The sequence below is a fragment of the Dasypus novemcinctus genome, chromosome 10 (assembly GCF_030445035.2).
Source record: "Dasypus novemcinctus isolate mDasNov1 chromosome 10, mDasNov1.1.hap2, whole genome shotgun sequence".
Lineage (NCBI taxonomy): Eukaryota > Metazoa > Chordata > Mammalia > Cingulata > Dasypodidae > Dasypus > Dasypus novemcinctus.
Window position 1 is genome coordinate 7,166,137 of NC_080682.1, and position 17,489 is coordinate 7,183,625.

Below are 17,489 nucleotides of genomic sequence, written 5' to 3' on the forward strand. Positions count from 1 at the left end.
CATAAAATATTTACCAACAGAATCCAACAGCATGTCAAAAATCTTAAACATCACAACCAAATGGGATTTATTCCTGCTATGCAAGGCTGGTTCAACATAAGAAAATCAATTGACGTAACGCACTACATTAATAAACTGATGGAAAAAAAACCACATTATCATCTCAATCGATGCAGAAAAGGCATTCAACAAAATTCAGCATCCTTTATTGATTAAAATACTTTGAAAAGAAGGAAAATTCTTCAACATAATAAAAGTAAGCCAACATCTAACTCAATGGGTAAAGGGTGAAACCTTTCCCTCTAAGAGTGGGAATAAGACAAGAATGCACACTGTAACCACTGTATTCAACATTGTGTTAGAAGTTCTAACTAGAGTAATTAGACAAGAAAAAATTAAAAAGGGATCCAAATAGGAAAAGAGGAAGTAAAACTCTATGCGTTGATGACATAATCCTATCTATATTTAGAAAATTCTGAAATGGCTACAACAAAACTACTTGAGCTAATAAATGAGTTTAGCAAAGTGGCAGGATAGAAGACCAACATGAAAAAATCAGTAATTTTTCTGTACACTAGTATCGAACAAACTAAGAAGGAAATCAGGGGGGAAATTCCATTTCCACTAGCAACAAAAAGACTCAAATACCTAGGAATCAATTTAACCAAAGAAATATGCAGAAAACTACAAAACAATGCTAAAAGAAATCAATGAAGATGTAAACAAATGGAAAGACATTCCGTGTTCATGGATTGGAAGACTAAATATCTTGAAGAGGTCAATCCTACCCAAACTGATTACAGATTCAATACAATACCAATCAAAATTCCAACAGCCTACTTTACAGAAATAGAAAAGTCAATAACCAAATTTGTTTGGAAGGAAAGTGCACCCAAATAGCCAAAATTTGCATTCTAAAAAAGAAGAGTGATGTGGGGGGAAATTCACTGCCTGACTTTAAAACATATTACAAAGCTACAGTGGTCAAAACAGCATGGTATCAGCATAATGATCACACATCAATCAGTGGAATAGAATTGAGAGTCCAGAAGTAAGCCCTCACCTCTTTGGCCAACTAGTTTTTTACAAACCTACCAAGTCCACATTGATGGGAAAAAACTATCCAACATAATGTTTGTAACTACTAGTACTATTATGTGGGTATAAAAGTGGTTTAAAGGGAAAGTCTAAAGTCATATATATTACTGAAAGGAAAGCTAAAAAATGTGACATGGAACTGTATAGCATAGTATACCACATGTGAAATATGAATATGGGCAAAATTGTATATATAAGACTGTTTTTCTTTAAAGCTGAACAAATGTATGTTAATACTACAAAATGTTAATAATAGACAAAAAACACATTATGCTAAGTGAAAGAAAGCAGACACAAAGTACTACATATTATATGATTCCATTTATATGAAATGTAAAGATAAGTCAATTTATAAAGATGAAATTAGACTAGTGGTTATGTAGTGCTGGGGAAGGAATGCTAAGGGGTTTGGAGTTTTTCTTTTTGGAGTAATGAAATTGTTCTAAAATTTTTTGTGGTAATGAATCACAATATTGTGATTATAATAAAAGCAACCGGCTATACACTTTGGATAGACTATATGGTATGTGAATATATCACAACAACACTTCTTAATACATACATGATTGTGCAATAATAGCCAGAAATAGCAGCCATATACAGCAGGGGAAACAGAGATTGAGAGGTGAGGAAATTTGGTTTGTCTTATTTTTTATTATTATTGAAAGAATGAAAATGCTCTTATAATTATTGACATGATCAATGTACAACTATGTGATTATACCAAATACCATTGATTGTCCACTTTAGAAGAACTGTATGCTTTATTAATAAGTATAATAAAATTGATTTGTTTAAAAAATTAAGTGTTTAATTTGATGGAGGTCCCATTTATCTATTTTTCCTTTTGTTGCTCATATTTTGGGTGTAAGGTTTAAGAAACTACAGCAGGAAGTGGATGTGGTTCAACTGAGAGAGCACCCGCCTACCATATAGGAGGTCCAGGGTTCAAATCCAGGGCCTCCTGGCTCGTGTGGTGAGCTGGCCCACATGCATTGCTACCGCGTGCAAGGAGTGCCATGCCACAAAGGGGTGTCCCCCAAATAGGAAAGTCCCACACACAAGTAGTTGCCCTGCAAAGAGAGCCACTCCATGCAAAAAAAAGTGCAGCCCACCCAGAAGTGGTGCCATACACACAGAGAGCTGACGCAGCAAGGTGACACAACAAAAAGACACAGATTCCTGGTGTCACCAAGAATGCAAATGGACACAAGAGAGGAGACAATGGTGGGGGGGAAGGGGAGAGAAATAAATAAAATAAATCTTAAAAAAAAGAAAAACTACTGCCTAGCACAAGAGCTTGAAGATGTTTTCCTACATTTTCTTTTTTTCATTTTATTATTTGTTTGTTTATTTACATTTTCTTTTAGGAGTTTTATGGTTGTAGCTTTTATATCTAGGTCTTTGGTCCATTTTGAGTTAATTTTTGTATAAGGTGTGAGATAGGGGTCCTCTTTCTTTCTTTTGGATATGGATAGCCAGTTCTCTGGGTACCATTTGTTGATTAAACTCTTCTGGCCCAGCTGGGAGTGCTTGACAGCCTTGTCAAAGATCACCTGACCATAGATGTGAGGGTCTATTTTTGAGTTCTTGATTTTGTTCCATTGGTCAATCTATGTTTATGCTACTGCTATGCTGTTTTTGTTTTTGTTTTTGTTTTTTTTACCACTGCAGCTAAGTAATATGCTTTAAAGTCAGGAAATGAGAGTCCTCCAACTTCGTTCTTTTTAAAGATATTTTTGGCTATTTGGGGCCCCTTACTCTTCCAAGTAAATTTGATAATTGGCTTTTCTATTTCCGCAAAAAAGGGCGTTGGGATTTTTATTGGGGTTGCATTCAATCTGTAAATCAGTTTGGGTAGAATTGACATCTTAATGATATTTAGTCTTCCAGTTCACATTAAGTCTTCTTTGGTTTCTTTTAGCCATGTTTTGTAGTTTTCTGAATTTGGATCCTTTATGTCCTTGGTTAAATTTATTCCTAAATATTTGATTCTTTTAGTTGCTATTATAAATGGAATTTTTCTTCTGATTTATTCCTCAGATTGCTCATCAGTAGTGTATAGAAACACTACTGCTTTTTGCTATTAATCTTGTATCCTACCACTTAGCTGAACTCATCTATTAGTTATAGGAGCTTTGCTATAGATTTTTAGGATTTTCTAGATATAGGATCATATTAACAAATAGTTTAAGTTTTACTTCTTTGTACCTATTTGGATGCCATTTCTTTCTTTTTTTTTTAAAGATTTATTTATTTATCCCCTCCCCCCTTGAGGCTTGTTCCTTTTTTTCTCCTTTTGCTGTCTCTTCTGTGTCCATTTGCTGCACGTTTTTTTCTGTATCAGCTTCTCCCTTTTGCTGTGTCATCTTGCTGTGCCACCTCTCCACAGCGCATGGGCTGTCAGCTTTCCGCGATGCACGGGCCAGCTTTGCCTACACAAGGAGGCCCTGGGATGCGAACCCAGAGCCTCCCATATGGTAGACAGGAGCCCAGCTAATTGAGCCACAGCCAATTCCCCCATTTATTTCTTTATCTAGACTAATTGCTTTAGCTAGAACTTCTAACACAATATCAAGTAACAATGGTGACAGTGGGCATCCTTGACTTGTTCCTGATCTCAGAGGGAAAGGTTTCAGACTTTCACCATTGAGTACAATGCTAGCTGTAGGTTTTTCCTACATGCACTTTACCATATTGAGAAAGCTTTCTATTCCTCTTTTAGAGTGTTTTTATCAAGAAAGGATGCTGTATTTTGTCAAATGCCTACATCAATAGAGACGATCATGTGATTTTTCTTCTTCAATTTATTAATATGGTTTATTACACTAATAGATTTTCTTGTGTTAAACCACCCTTGCATAGTTGATTGTAGAGTATAATTTTTTAAATGTACTTTTGGATTCAGTTTGCAGTATTTTGTACCTATATTCATTAGAGATATTGGTCTGTAATTTTCTTTTTTCATAGTATCATTATCTGGTTTTGGTATTAGGGTGATGTTGGCTTCATAGAATAAGTTTTGTAGCACACTTTCCTGTTCAATTTTTTAGAAGAGATTGAGCAAGATTGGTATTAAATTGTCTTTGAATGATTGGTAGAATTCACCTGTGAAGCCATCTGGTACTGGGCTTTTCAACTTTGGATGGTTTTTGATGACTGTTTCAATATCTTTACTATTGACTGGTTTGTTGAGGTCTCCTATTCTAGAGTCAGTATAAGTTGTTTGTGTGTTTCTAGGAATGTGTCCACCTTGTCTACATTGTCTAGTTTTTTGAAGTACAGTCATTCATAGCATCCTTATGATCTTATTTCTGTGAAGTCAGTGGTAATGTCCCCCCTCTCATTGCTGATTATATTTGTCTCTTCTTTTTTACCTTGTCAGTCTAACTAAGGGTTTATCAATTTTGTTACTCTTATCAAACAACCAACTTTTGGTTTTGTTGATACTATTGTTTTTTGTTCTCAATTTCATTTATTTTTGCTCTAATCTTTACTATTCTTTCCTTCAGCTTGATTTGGGATTAGTTTGCTGTTCTTTTTCTAGTTCCTCCAGGTATGCAGTTAGGTCTTTGATTTTAGCTCTTTTTTTTTTTTCTTCAAAAATAAGTTTATTCATGATACATATTTAAAAACAAACAAAAAAACTCCCACCTCTTAGAAATGAGCTAAAAAATAAAATCTGCCTCCCACGTTCTCACTCTCACTTCCTCCCATTGCCTCCATATAAAAGGGAAAAAGAGGCAAAGGAAAAAACAAAACAAAAAATATCCCAAGCCCCCCAAACAAGGTAGTCCATTTCCCGAGGGGGGAAGTGAATTTACCCTGGAGCCACTAGAGGCGGAATGGAGATCTTCCTGCTACAGAAACCTGCAAAGAAAGACACTCAAAACAGAAAAAGAAACAAAATAGATTATCAGGCAATCTGGAGGGGCGGGGAGTCCAAAAATGGGGTAGAGTTGGCAAGAGGTGACTGCGAAAGACAGGGAGAAGATGGAGGGAAGGTAATAAGCATAACAGTTTGATGTCCTTCCAGAGTCCTGGGTGAAAAAAAAGTTTCCTACCACCCATGCCCATAGGCAAACAGCCTGTGCAGTTGAGAATGTGTCCATGGCTGATCCCCAAAGTGAATGAATGAGCAGCTCCTGCCTCATTCCCCAGGCCTTCCCCGACTCCCAAAGCAGGTCCCTCCTCAGCAGTTAGTTATGGCATTCTCCCCACTTTCACAGTATATTAAAAAAAAAATTTTTTTTTCCATCAAGGTCTTCTGTTTTTCTTTCTTTCTCTTTTTAATCCCCCCCCCTTCTTTCCTTTTCCTTTTTTTTCTCTCTCTCTCCTAATACACATTTTTTTTTAAAGTAAGGGGAATACCAAGATGTTGCACTAGCCTGGCCCCTGTAGACACGACCACAGGGCCTGCTGTTGAAATCACTGTAGAATGGAGAGCAGGAACTGTTGTAGTCGGTGGTCTGGGCATGTAGAAAGCTTGTGGGAAGCTTGAGTCTGTTGTGCTGATGACTGGTCTGTTTGTTTTAGGATCACCATGATTTGTCTCCCTCTAGAAAGGGACTCATCTAAGGTCAGGGAGGTCCTCACTGACTCTTTTTCAGATTTCTATATAGGCAAACCCTTCGGATGGCCAGTCAGTTTGTCACAGAGTATAGTAACACAGTTGACTGAACCATAGCCATGAAAGTGCGCTTCCAGCTCTACTGCTGTTGGACCATAGTTCACATTGCCAACATAGATGGAATGAGCATCAACCTCCATCTTCTCTTCAATTGACATGATCACTGGGCCAGCATTGCCTGGCGGTGGACTCATATTCATCTGCTTCTCTACCTTGTGCTGTAGCTCCTTTAGCTTTTCAGCTTCTTCCCTCATCTCCCTGACTAGAGCTTAGATGGCTTCCAGCTCCAGGTCCTCAATGTTGCCAACTTCCGGGTCACCCTTGACCAGTCCCTGCTCTTCCTCTTCCTGGCTGCCAGGGGCTCAAGAGTCAGGGCCTGGAGCTCCTGGGGCTGGGGTGGTTCCTCTTCTGGCTCAGGTTTCAGCAGCAGCTCCTCAGGCTCCAGGCCTTTCCATAGTCCCTGTGCCCCTGGGACCCCCTTGCCCCCACCTCCCCACTGGCCCAGGCACAATGGCACCCCTGCCCCCGCCAGCCCCAATCCCTACCACTGGAAGGCCCCACTGCTCCTGCCCTCTTATTTTTTAATGTAAGCATTGAGACCTATAAATTTCCCTCTCAGCACTGCCTTTACAGTATACCATAGGCTTTGATGTGGTGGTTCTCATTTTCATTTGTCTCATGATATTTAATGAATTTTCTTGTAGTTGCTTCTTTGAACCACTGATTATTTAAGAGTGTGCTGTTTATTCTCTATATATTTATGAATTTTCCCTTTTTCCATTATTGATTTCCAGCTTCATTCTGTTATGATCAGAGAAAGTGTTATGTGTAGTTTCAATCTTTTAAAATTTATTGAGACCTGTCTTGTGACCCAACATGTGGTCTAACTTGGAGAAGGATCCATGAGTGCTTAAAAGAATGTATATACTTGTTGTCTTGGGGTGTAATGCTCTATAAATGTCTATAACAGTTTTGAATTTAAAATAAACTTTGTCTGATATTAGTATCACTACTCCAGATCTGTTTTTGGTTACTATTTGGATGGAATACCTTTTTCCAACTTTTCACTTTCTGGTTGTTTCCTTATGTCTGAGGTGAGTCTCTTATAGATGGCTCATATTTTTTTTAATCCATTCTATCTGTCTATGTCTTTTGATTGGGGAGTTTAAGCCATTAACATTAAATGTTATTACTGTAAAGGCAAAACTTATTTCATCCATTTTATCCTCTGGCTTTCCATTGCCATATCTTATTATTGTCTGTCTTTTTATCCTTTAATTTACCCTTCCTAATAATCTTCATTTCTACACTTTTCTCCAAGTCTCTTGCCCTTGTTTTTTTCCCTTTAGGCTGCAGCACTCCCTTTAGTATCTCCTGTAATACTGGTTTTTGGTAGCATACTATCTCAGTTTTTGTTTGTGAAGACCTTAAATTTACCCTCATTTTTGAAGGACAGTTTTGCCAGGTACAGAATTCTTGGCTGGCAGATTTTCTCTTTCAGTACCTTAAACACATCATACTACTTTCTTCTTGCCTCCATGGTGTCTGATGAGAGATTGGCACTTAATCTTATTTAAGTTCCCTTTTATGTGATGCTTTTCTCTTGCTGCTTTCAGAATCGTCTCTTTATCTCTGATATTTGTCATTCTGAATAGTAGATGTCTCAGAGTAGGTCTATTTGGCTTTATTCTGTTTGGGCTGTGTTGTCCTTTTTAGATATTGATATTTATGTCTTTCATAATGGTTGGGAAGTTTTTGGTCATTATTTCTTCTATTCTTTTTTTTAAATTTTTAAAAATTTCTCTTCCCTTCCGCCTCCTCCCCCAGTTGTCTGCTCTCTGTGTCCATTCGCTGTGTGTTTTTCTGTGACTGATTCTATCCTTATCAGCGGCACTGGGAATAATTTGTGTTTCTTTTTGTTGCATCATCTTGTTGTGTCAGCTCTCTGTGTGTGCAGCGCCACTCTTGGGCAGGCTGCACTTTCTTTCGCACTGGGTGGCTCTCCTTATGGGGCTCACTCCTTGCATGTGGGGCTCCCCTATGCAGGGGACACCCCTGCGTGGCACGGCACTCCTTGTGTGCATCAGCACTGCGCACGGGCCAGCTCCACCCGGGTCAAGGAGGCCTGGGGTTTGAACCACGGACCTCCCATGAGGTAGATGGATGCCCTATCCATTGGGCCAAGTCTGCTTCCCTCTTCTATTCTTTTTAATTTTTAAGATTTATTTTATTTCTCCCCTCCCATCATTGTTTATGCTCACTGTCTGTTCTCTGTGTACATTCGTTGTGTGCTTGTCTTCTTTTTAGGAGGTACCAGGACTCAAACATCCCATGTGAGAGGGAGGTTTCCCACTGTCATGTCTTTCATTGTATTTCCTTGTTGTGTCTCTGTGTTGCATCATCTTGTTGCAAGCTCTGTGTCAGCTTGCTGTCTTGCTTGTCTTCTTCAGGAGGCACTGGGAACCAAACCTGGGACCTCTCGTGTGGTAGGAAGGCACCCAAATGTTTGAGCCACATCTGCTTCCCTCAAATATTCTTCTGCTCCTTTTCCATTCTTTTCTCCTTCTGGGATGCTGATAATGTGTATGTTTGTGCTTTTCACATTGTCATTCAATTTCCTGAGACCCCTTTCCATTTTTTCCTTTCTTTTTTCTTTCTGTTCTCTTATCTTTTCCAATTCAGATGTTCTGTCCTTAAAATCACTATTTCTGTTGTTAAGCAATTCAAATTTGCTGTTATGTACCTCTAATTTTTTTTTTTTTTCAATTAGGAGGCACTGGGGATTGAACTTGGAACCTAGTACATGGGAAGCAGACATTCAACCAACACTCCCCCTCTAATGTATTTTTAATCTCATCCATTATGTCTTTCATTCCCATAAACTGTTACTTTTCTTTGCAAGCTTTTAAATTGTTCTTTATGCTCACCCAGTGTCTTCTTAATATCCTTTATCTCTTTTCTTTTCTTTTTTAAAAGAAGTACCAGGGATTGAATCCAGGACCTTTTACATAGGAAGCAGGCACTCAACCACTGAGCTACATCTGCTCCCCAATGAAAGTTGGTTTTTTCATATGGGAAGCAGGCACTCAATCACTTAAGCTACATCTGTTCTCCTCTTTTATCTCTTTAGTCATATTTTCCTTCAATTCTTTGAATTGATTTAGGAGATTTGTGTGATTGTCATTTTATTTGTCTTAAATCCTGTATCTCATCAGGATATATGGTTTGTTCCTTTGGGTAGGCCATCTATTCCTGTTTCCTTGTAATTTTTTTCTGATGTCTGGGCATCTGAATACGTTGGTGAATATAACCTGATGGTCAATTTCTCTTGCTTGCCAAGTGTTTTGTTTTTTCCTCACAGCTCTTCTTTGATTTTTTTTTTTAAAAGATTTATTTTTATTTATTTAATTCCCCTCCCCTCCCCCGGTTGTCTGTTTTCTGTGTCTTTTTGCTGCGTCTTGTTTCTTTGTCCGCTTCTGTTGTCATCAGCGGCACGGGAAGTGTGGGCGGCACCATTCCTCAGCAGGCTGCTCCCTCCTTCGCGCTGGGCGGCTCTCCTTATGGGTGCACTCCTTGCGCGTGGGGCTCCCCTACGCGGGGGACACCCCTGTGTGGCACTGCACTCCTTGCGCGCATCAGCACTGCGCATGGGCCAGCTCCACACGGGTCAAGGAGGCCCGGGGCTTGAACTGCGGACCTCCCATGTGGTAGACGGACGCCCTAACCACTGGGCCAAAGTCCGTTTCCCTCTTCTTTGATTTTTGGTTCAACTTATTCTGAGTCTTTAAAATTCCCTAGCTTAAATTATCAAAATCCAGCCAGGGCTCGCTAATTGGGTGCAGATTTTCTCCCATGGGGTTTGGGTTAAGAGTAACCTAAAAGAAGTTTTTCTCCTTGCAGTTTCCTGGCTGGCCAACAGATGGCGCTCATCAGAAAACCTTTCCATGGAGGTATTTCTTTCAGCCTCCACTTGCCGGTGTTTCTGGTCTGGCCAGAGCTGAGATTCAAAGTGGGCTCTGCTGGCAGAATTCATTGAAAAGAAACCACTCTCTGCCCTCTGACATACCCTCCCTCTTCCCAAAGAGGAAGATGGCTGTTCCCCGCTCTGACAGCTGCTGTGAGCCAGGGGTTTTATCCAGGCTTAATATCTTGAGGGTGGGGGATGGTGCCCTTTTCAACCACCACAGGGATTTAGTAACTCACATTTGTTGTTTCTGGTTCCTTGTCTCTCCATCCCTCCCCCTTCTCCGGGTTGCGCAGCACTGTCCTGGTTTGCAGACTCCAAACAGCTCCCTCAGACAGCTTTTGGCCCTTTCTCCATTGTTTCTGTGAGAGGGTTGAGCCTGCCTGCCTACTCTGATACCATCTTCCTGGAATTCCTATACTGTGCTTTTATCATCATTCAGCTGGAAACATTTTCTATTTTCATTTGTGTTTTCTTCTTATATTCATTAGTTATTTAAAAATATATATCCAGCCCCCCAAGATTGCTCCCTTGTCTGTTGGTTCTTTGTGTTTGCTTGTTGTTTGTGCGCATTGTCTGCTCTGTTTTTTCTTTAGGAGGCACCGGAAACTAACCTGGGACCTCCCGTGTGGGAAGTGAGCACTCACCTGCTTGAGCCCCATCTGCTTCTTGCCATTTGCTTTGTTTTTGCTTATTGTCTGCTCATTTTTTTTTTTAAGATTATTTATTTATTTATTTCTGCCCCCTCCGTCCATTATCTGCTCTCCATGTCCATTTGCTGTGTGTTCTGTGTCTGCTTGTATTCTCATTAGGTGGCTCTGGGAACTGATCCTAGGACCTTCCGGAGTGGGAGAGAGGCGATCGTTCTCTTGCACCACCTCAGCTCCCTTGCTCATTGTTTTTGCTTGATGTCTGCTCATTGTTTGTCTTTAGAAGGCACCAGGAAACAAACCTGGGGCTTCCCATGTGGGAGGTGGGTGCTCAATTGCTTGAGCCACATCCACTCCCTGCTCATTTGTTTTGTTTTTGTTCATTGTCAATTTGTTGTTTTTGCTCGATGTCTGCTCATTGTTTTTTTGTCTTCTTCAGGAGGCACTGGGAACCGTATCTGGGACCTCCCATGTGAAAGGTGGGTGCAAAACTGCTTGAGCCACATCCACTCCCTAGATATATATATATATATATATATATTTTTTTTTTAAGGTTTATTTTTTATTTATTTCTTTCCCATTCCCCCCCCCTCCCCAGTTGTCTGCTCTCTGTGTCCATTCGCTGTGTGTTCTTCTGTGACCACTTCTATCCTTATCAGTGGCACTGGGAATCTGTGTTTCTTTTTGTTGCCTCATCTTGTTGTGTCAGCTCTCCGTGTGTGTGGTGCCATTCTTGGGCAGGCTGCACTTTCTTTTGCACTGGGCAGTTCTCCTTACGGGGTATACTCCTTGTGCACAGGGGTCCCCTACGCGGGTGACACCCCTGCATGGCATGGCACTCCTTGCGTGCGTCCACACTGCGCATGGGCCAGCTCCACACAGGTCAAGGAGACCCGGGGTTTGAACCACAGACCTCCCATGTGGTAGGTGGACGCCCTATCCATTTGGCCAAGTCTGCTTCCTAAGAGATATTTTTTTAAAATTTCCAAATATTTAGGGATTTTCTAGTTATGTTATTATTTTTCTCATTTAATTCGATTATGATCAGAGAATATTTTTTTATTTTGTTTTTTTAATTTTCTTTTCTCTGTAAGATTTTAATCTTTTGAAGCTTATTAAAACTTATTTTATGGCCAGGATATAATCTAACTTGGTGAATGTTCTATGTGTGCTTGAAAAAAAAAGTGCATTCTGTAATTATTGGTGGAATTTAATGTTAATCAAAGTAAGGTGGTTGATAGTATTGTTCAGATTATCTATATCCCTACAGCTATTTTGTGTATTTGTCTCTTTTTACTCCTGTCAGTTTTTACTTCATTATATGTAGTTAAATTATTAAGTACATATACATTTTGGATCGTATCTTCTTGTTGTATTGACCCTTTCCTGATTATGAAATCTCCCTCTGTATCTTTGCAAATATTCCCTGCCTTAAAGTTTATTTTATCTGATATTAATATAGTCCTACCAGGTTTGTGCTTTCCATTGCATAGAATAGCTTTTTTCATCCTTTCACTTTCTACCAAGTTGTGTTTTTAAATTGAAAGTATATCTCTTTTAGACATTATATAGTGGGGTCTTGATATTTTATCCTGTCTGATAGTCTCTGCCTTTAATTTGAATGTTAATATTTAGTGGAATTATTACTATAATTAGGTTTAAGTCTCACATTTTGCTATTTGTTTTCTATTTGTCCCATACAAGTTTTGCCCCTCTGTTCTTCTTTTCCTCCATATTTCAAAAGACTGAATGTTTTTAATATTACATTTTATTTCCTCAATTTACTTTTTAGCTAAACCTCTTTTTATTATTTTATGGGTCACTCTAGAGATTATTTAATTGACCACAGCCTAACCGAACTCTCTCACCTTTTACAAATAAAAGAAACTTACAATAATATAATTCTATGTACTCTCTACCCTTTGTACTATTATATTTTATTTCTACATATGTCATGAACTATATAACTTAAAATAATATTAGTTTTGCTGTAAACAGTTATAGAAATTAAGTGAAGAGAAAAACAGCAAGTCTTTTATATTTTACCAGATATTTGCCATTTCTGTGGCTCTTCATCCCTTCCTATATAGACCCAAGTTTCAGATTTTCTTTTAGCCTGAATAACTTCCTATAGCGTTTCTCATAGTACAGATCTGTTGGCCATAAATTCTCCCAACTTTCATTTTTCTGGAAATGTCTTTATTTTCTCCTCATTTTGAAGAATATTTTCTATGGCTTTAGAATTCTTGATTAAAACTCTTTTCCCTGTCAGCACTTTAAAGGAACGATCCCATTGTCTTCTGCCCTTCATTTTTTGTATCATTGTTCTCCTCTATGTAATATGCCTTTAATTTCTGCCTGCCTCCAAGATTTTCTCATTTGGCACTTTTTTTTAACACTTTCAATTTCCCCACTGGGATACCTATTAAGACCACCATATTTTCCTTTAAGCCCCTCATCATATTTAAAATAGTGGCTTTAAAGTCCTTGTCCATGAATTTCAATGCCAATGTCATTTTAGACTCTGTCCTACTGAATGCTTTGGTTCTTAATTATGGGCACACTGGCACATTGTCCTTTTTCCTTGAATGTCTAGTAATTTTTTATTGTATGCTGAACACTGTCTGGATACTATTATCTTCCTTTACTTTGTTCTACTTTTTGTAGATTGTTTTGCCTATTATAAGTCCCTTGAGTTTCCATATGAATTTTTAAAAATAGGCAGTACCAGGGATTGAACCTTGGACCGCATACATATGAAGGTGGTGCTCAACCATTGCCACTGAGCAATACCCGCTCTTTATTGTCTTCCTTTAAAGAGTGCCAAGTTTTGTTATGGCAGGTAATTCATTTCTAGTAAGTCTCCTTGATCCATTTGAGACTTGATTTTACGCCAGGTCTAGATTAGCCCTTACTCTAGGGAAGGGGTTAGCAAGAAGTTGAACCTGTAAAGATAGTAAATATTCTCAGCTTTGAAGACCATATGGTCTCTGTCACACTACTTGGCTTTGCCACTCTAGCATGACAATATTAAACAAATAGGCATGACTGTATCTGGCTCATAGTGGGTAACATTTGGTATGCAGGCTGTGGTTTGCCAGTCCATGTTCTAGGGCATACATTTATTCCTTAGACAAGGCCTTTCTGGTATCTGGTATCTCAGCTCAATGCTCAAGGTATTAATGAAATATTTCCATTCTGGCTAGGCCAGAACTCAAGTCTAGTAACACTGCGTGACTTTTAATATCTTCTCTGTTCCACTCCCAACCCCATAGCAATAATTCTGCTAGGATTTGCAAAGTCTCACCCTATGCATATGCAGTCCAGCCCTCAGCTAAGGGGCCATAGCTCCCTCTTCTCCAATACCCTGCCCTGTAATTTCCGGCTACTTCAGTAATCTTCAGCTCTGAACTCTGCCTTATCAGTTCAGCAAAACTATTGTGCTCTGCTTGGACTCCACCTCTGTGTTGTGATCAGAAAATTGCCCAGGCAGAGGTTCAGGGGCCAGGGTTCATTTGTTTTCCTTCTCTCAGTAACCAAAGTCCTGCCTATTGTTCAAAGCCTAATAATAGTTGCTTTATATATTTAACCAGTTTTATAGTTGCTTACAATATAGTTTTGTTTCCAATATAGTTATAACATAGGTTTTACAAAGGGAAGGCTCTGATATAGTCAGAAGCAGAAGTCTTAAAACTCAATGATGAAAATTTTTTGTTCAGGGAGCCTGTGTAGCTCAGTGGTTGCGCACCCACTTCCTAAATACAAGGTCCTTGGGTTCAGTCCCTGGACCTGGTACCTAAAAACAAACAACAACAACAAAAACCCACGGAAAAAAAAAATTTCACTCCCTGTCCATTGAAAACATCTGGAAGGAATAAAACTCTAATAGCAATGAACACACCTAGAACTCAATCTTAATTTCTAAATATCTTTTCTCACTTAAAGAAACCAGGGGTTTCTTTGGACAAATGGTTGACCCCAGATTTGGGGCATGGAAAATTCAAGGTGCATCAGGAAAGTTATATTGTTTCAGAATGCAACAAAATGCTCAAAAACTAATAGGGACAGTGGAGGGGGTGTAGCTTGGTGGTTGAGTGCACACTTCACGTGTACAAGGTCCTGGGTTCAATCCCCAGTACCTCCTAAAACTAAAAGAGAATTGTGAGAAGGCAGCAGATTAGGAAGATCCAGGAATTGGTCCCACCACCAAAACAACTATTAAACTGGAAGAAACTGTCTGAATAAACTATTTGAGAATTCTGGAATCTGGTGGAACACTGTGCAGCACTGGTGAACAACGGTAAATACTGGTGAATTTTATCCTCCATGCAGTGGCTACCATCCCCAATCCCCCAACTATATGGCAGATAGCAGTAGAAACTGCATCCTGGGCTCCTGGTACAGCTCGGTGGTACCATGGTGGGCTATAAGGACCTAGTCCTCCAGAATCCAGAAGTGTGTGTTCTGATCACTGGCCACTTCTTAGGTCACTGACCACTTCAGATCACTGGGGGGCAGGATGGAGGCCCTGGCTCTGAGAGCAGTCACTGCTCCAACCCCCCCTTAGGCAAAAGTGGCAGGAAAGTCTTAAAGAAGTAGTATATTTTGTTGTTTCTCTTTTCTCTTTCTCTTCCTCAATTGGGAGCAAAAATAGTTTGGAAAAGTCACAGATTGATGACTCTAGTACTCAAAAACAAACAACAAACAATAAAAACAACAACAACAGAAAACACCTATCAATCCCACAAGAGTGGAAGAACTAGACTTCCAGAGTTATAATAATACTCAGAATGTACAATTCTCAACAAAAATTACAAAACACACAAATAAACAGGAAAGCATGACACACTCACAGGAAAAAGCAAATTTACAGAAAACATCCTTGAGGAAGCTCATACATCAAAACTCTTAGCCAAAAACTTTAAATTAACTAGCTTAAATATGTTCAATGAAAAATCTATATACAAAGAACTAAAGGATATTAGGAAAACATTTTCCAAACAAAATAAGGAGATAGAAATTATAAGAAGGAACCAAACAAATTTTGTAGTTGCTGGAATTTGAAGCTCCATTTCCCAAAAACAGGGGAGGAAGAGATGGTTGGCCACCAATTTGAGCTACTGATTAGTAAATTTGGCTGGTTGAAGTATAACCATAAGAAATCTAAAGTTTGAATCTGTCCAAGTTGGAAGGAAGCCGGTAGCCACCATTTTGACTGTGCCTCCAGCATGACGGGAAGCTGAAATGACTGAAAATCACAGTGATGGTAGGAATCTGTTTCTTTCACCAAGATCGGCCTACTTCAGTCCCACCTTTGGCAGGGAGGGGGCTGGCGGGCCCTGCACCAGCCTATCTGGGTAACTGCAGGTAACTTCGGTGGCAGACTGGATAATCAGTAGTTTACTGGGGCAACTGCAGTCATCTTGGACCTGCACTGCAAAGATTACTGCCCACACCTGCAGCTCCATCCCCGCCCCAGACAGGGGAGAAAGGAGTGTGAAGCTTCATCAGTCTCTTTGGCCAACTACAGTCTAGGCCTGCATAACTTGGATTACTCCACACAGCTGTGACTATTTCCCTGGCAAAGGAGAATGTTGGGAGAAGCTTCCTCGGTCCCTGGGGTGATAAGGGCAACTTGAGCCTCCACAGCCTATAGCACCAACTACATCCTTGATTCCCACTGCACAACCAGCAAGAGAAGAAGGACAGGAAGCCCTAAAATAAAGAGAAAAACTGCACCCAGAATAAATACTCTAGTAAGCCAGATGATAAGACACCAACAAAAAATTAGAATCCGCACAAAGAAATAGGAAGACACAGCCCAGTTAAAGGAACAAGTTAAGCCTCCAGATGACATAAAGGAGTTGAGTCAACTAATCATAGACGTTCAGACAAATCTCCTTAATAAATTCAATGAGATGGCTAAAGAGATTAAGGATATTAAGAAGACACTGGATGAGCACAAAGAAGAATTTGAAAGCATACATAGAAAAATAGCAGATCTTACAGGAATGAAAGGAGCAGTAAATGAAATTTAAAAAACACTGGAATCATATAATAGCAGATTTGAGGAGGCAGAAAAAGGATTGGTGAGCTTGAAGAAATGGCCTCTGAAAGTGAACATACAAAAGAACAGATGAAGAAAAGAATGAAAAAAAAAATTCAACAAGGTCTCAGGGAACTAAATGACAGCAAACAGCATGCAAACATACATGCTATGGGTGGCCCAGAAGGAGAAGAGGAGGGAAATGGGGCAGAAGGAATATTTGAAGAAATAATGACTGAAAATTTCCCAGCCCTATTGAAGGACATAAGAAATCCATGTCCAAGAAGTACAATGTACTCCCATCCTAAAAAATCCTAATAGACCAACTCTGAGACACATACTAATCAGAATGTAAAATGCCAAAGACAGAGAGAATTCTGGAAACAGCAAAAGAAAAGCAATGCATAACACATAAGGGATACTCAATAAGATGTAGTGCTGATTTCTTACCAGAAACCATGGAGGCAAGAAGACAGTGGTATGATATATTTAAGATACTACAAAGGAAAAAACTTCCAGCCCAGAATCTTATATTGTCTTTCAAAAATGAGGGCAAGTTTAGAATATTCATAGATTAAAAAAAACTGAATTTCTAACCAAGAGACCAGATTTTCAGGAAATTCTATAAGGTATGCTAGAGCCTGAAAAGAAGACAGTAGAGAGAGGCCTAGAAGAGTCTAGAAATGAAGATTATATCAATAAAAGTAAATAAAGTGTCAAAAGAGTGATGAAAATAAAATATAACAGATAAAACTCAAATAGCCAGGGATAAACTTAACCAACAATGTAAAGTACTTGTATTCAGAAATCTGCAACTCATTGTTAAAAAATTTTCAAAAGCCCTAAATAACTGGAAAAGGGAAACAGACTTGGCCCAGTGGTTAGGGCATCCGTCTACCACTTGGGAGGTCCGCAGTTCAAACGCCGGGCCTCCTTGACCCGTGTGGAGCTGGCCCATGCGCAGTGCTGATGTACACAAGGAGTGCCGTGCCACGCGGGGGCCCCACGCGCAACGAGTGCGCCCCGTAAGGAGAGCCGCCCAGTGTGAAAGAAAGTGCAGCCTGCCTAAGAATGGTGCCACCCACACGGAGAGCTGACACA

The 17,489-nt window shown here is 39.5% G+C and overlaps 1 long non-coding RNA gene and 1 pseudogene across 1 annotated transcript in view; both read right to left on the bottom strand.

The window, feature by feature from the left end:
* LOC131279968 (uncharacterized) overlaps nt 1-17,489 on the bottom strand; it is a 99,076-nt gene that overhangs the window by 49,160 nt on the left and 32,427 nt on the right. The gene's annotated exons all lie outside the window — the stretch shown is intronic.
* Nucleotides 1,519-13,586, bottom strand: LOC131279967 (polyadenylate-binding protein 2 pseudogene; annotated as a pseudogene).